The sequence below is a fragment of the Triticum urartu genome, chromosome 3, assembly GCF_003073215.2.
Source record: "Triticum urartu cultivar G1812 chromosome 3, Tu2.1, whole genome shotgun sequence".
Taxonomy (NCBI): domain Eukaryota; kingdom Viridiplantae; phylum Streptophyta; class Magnoliopsida; order Poales; family Poaceae; genus Triticum; species Triticum urartu.
In genome coordinates, this window is record NC_053024.1 from 188,982,084 (window position 1) to 188,985,427 (window position 3,344).

Below are 3,344 nucleotides of genomic sequence, written 5' to 3' on the forward strand. Positions count from 1 at the left end.
CGTCATCTGCACGGACTCATCGGCACCTGCAAGCTGGTTTTGGAAGTATCTGTGAGCCACGGGGACTCAGCAATCTCGCACCCTCGCGATCAAGACTATTTAAGCTTATGGGTAAGGTAAAAGGTATGAGGTGGAGCTGCAGCAAGCGACTAGCATATATGGTGGCTAACATACGCAAATGAGAGCGAGAAGAGAAGGCAAAGCACGGTCGATAAAAGTATGATCAAGAAGTGATCCTAAAACAACCTACGTCAAGCATAACTCCAACACCATGTTCACTTCCCGGACTCCGTCGGAAAGAGACCATCACGGTCACACACGCAGTTGATTCATTTTAATTAAGGTCAAGTTCAGGTTTTCTACAACCGGACATTAACAAATTCCCATCTTCCCATAACCGCGGGCACGGCTTTTGAAAGTTCAAATCCCTGCAGGGGTGTCCCAACTTAGCCCATCACAAGCTCTCACAGTCAACGAAGGAATAGACCTCCTCCCAAGACATTCCGATCAGACTCGGTATCCCGGTTCTACAAGACATTTCGACAGGGTAAAACTAAACCAGCAACACCACCCAGATGTGCCGACAAATCCCGATAGGAGCTGCACATATCTCGTTCTCAGGGCACACCGGATGAGCAAGACGTCGGGTAAGCCAGCCCAGAGTTGCCCCTGGTAGCCTCGGACGTCGCTCAGTTGGACCAACACTCAGAGGAGCACTGGCCCCGGGGGGTGGGTAAAATAATGATGACCCTTGGGCGCGCGACCCCCAAGGGAAAAGAAAAGGCTAGGTGACGAATGGTAAAACCAATGTTGGGCATTGCTGGAAGAGCTTTACTTAAGGAGAACTGTCAAGGGGTTCCCATTATTACCCAACCGCGTAAGGAACGCAAAATCCGGGAACATAACACCGATATGACGGAAACTAGGGCGGCAAGAGTGGAACAAAACACCAGGCATAAGGCCGAGCCTTCCACCCTTTACCAAGTATATAGATGCATTAATTAAATAAGAGATATTGTGATATCCCAACAAAATATCCATGTTCCAAACATGGAACAAGCTCCAATCTTCACCTGCAACTAACAACGCTATAAGAGGGGCTGAGCAAAGCGGTAACATAGCCAATCAACGGTTTGCTAGGACATGGTGGGTTAGAGGTTTGACATGGCAATTTGGGAGGCTTGAAAGCAAGTGGTAGGCATCGTAGCATGGCATAGCAAAAGAGCGAGCATCTAGCATAGCAAAGATAGTAGTGATTTCGAGGGTATGATCATCTTGCCTGAAATCCCGCAAGGAAGAAGAACGAGTCCATGAAGAAGATAAACGGACGTAGTCGAACGGTTCCTCACAAACGCGACGTTATCGGAACCAACCCGAAGAAGCAACACCGGAAAGAAGCAAACAACATAGTAAACAACCATCACATAATCATAGCATGATGCGCAAACAAGTATGATGCATGTCCGGTTTAATGATACATGGCATGGCAAAGTGCACAAACAATCCTACAAATTAAGTGGAGCTCAATATGCAACGGGATGCATATTGACGGAACACCACGTCAATTATTTAGTTCTCTCCCGGTTAGGTACTCAACAATATTAAATGTTGTTAAGCATGGCAAGAGGTGAAGCATAACAAAACTATACCATCTAGTCAAGTTTAAATGAGGCCGGGAACAACAAACAACAAATCCAGAAACTCCTCATGTGCATATATTAGGTTAGGTACTGTTCTGCCCTAAACATAATTTTAGAGTTGTTAAGCATGCAAAATGAAGCCACCATGTTAAACTAGGCGTTTTTCTACCCCAATTACATATAAAGTTTATTAAAATCCGAGTTACGGTTATTTAGTTATGAGTTAAATCATTTTAGCATGTTATTTAAGCAAATTAAAGCAAACATCACTTTAAACATGGATGAAAAAGACATATTATGAAACTAGATGAAAAACTAAGCAAGTTTCATATACAAAGTTTTTACATGTGATGCTTAGTTTGTGAGATATTAAATGCATGAAGGCTAGGGGGTTTTCTATAAATCTGCAAAACCCTGGAAATTAGCTAAATTCATAGAACCAAAAAAACCATCCACTGGGCCGAAACTGACCTGGCCCAGCAGTAAGAGAGAAAAAAAAGGTGGGACGCTTGGGGTGGCCTCACCCATGGGCTTCGGCCCAGTTCGAGAAAGAGGCAGGCTGGTGGAGTGGCTAGGCCTCAGTGCCTTGCTGGGCCGCTATGAGGCACAAGGCGAGGCCGACCCAGGCAGTCGATCGGGAAGCAGCGGTGGCTGGTCAACGCGCAGGGGCGCGCTCGCTGCAGAAGAACAGGGGCGCGGCGCACACGACAACGACGGCGGCGACGCTCCAGCTTGGCTCGGGGCGACAGGGAGTGGAGTGGCGGCAGGCTGGGGAGGTCCGGTCGCAGAGACGCATTGGTGATGCGAACGAGGCAAAGGTCTCCGGCGGCGGAGAAGTCCCAGGCGGTGGCGCTGGCCTCTGCAAAACGGCGGCGGTGCGACAACTCAGAGAGAGAGAAGAAATGGAGAAAGAAAAAGGAGGCATGGCGACGCGGGGACGGAGGTTCAGACGAAGCACGGGCAATAGCGGCAATGCTTGAGCTCGAGACGAAGACACCCTCCTCGTCGGAACCGAAGAAGACGTCGGCGATAGGAAGCGCCAGACTGCAGGGCGTTAAGAGGAATTGTTCTGGCGGGTGACGCTTGCTGGAGGTAACCGGACGCAGCAGGATGACGGCGGCGACGCTGTGGAGCTTGGGCGAGTACCTGTCTGTTCCTGGGAAGGAGAGAGAGAGGGTCACCATGAGAGAGGGAGAGGGAAAAATCAGGAGGAGAGGAGTGGGACAAGGCCGGTCCTAGTCGTGGCCACCGGCGGCAAGGTCGCTGGAGGGCGCGCCCTGCAGGGTCAGCGAGGCTCGGGCGCGAGGGGCCCCTGCTCCGATGCTACGGCTGGTTGGATCGAGGAAGGAGGAGGGCGATGGGGCCTGGCAGGGGTGTCCCCGGCGACGTTCTCTAGAGGCGGCAGGGTCGCGAGCTCGATCTCGCTCGATCTGGAAAACGAGGAGGTGGCGGCTTCGGTTGGTTGAACTGGCTGGATGGATCGGGGGGAGCTGGTTGATCCGGTGAAGACAACGAGGGGGAATTTTTGGATCGGGGAGGATCCCGAGGGAGTGGCGGCGGCTCTAGGTAGGATGGGACAAGGTACCTGATTTTTAGGGTTGGACCTTGTGTATTTATATGGCAGGTGGATTAAGTTAGGGCTATCCGGTCCCTACGATCGTAATCGGACGGTCGCGAATAACTCTATTAGGAAGTCCAATTAAC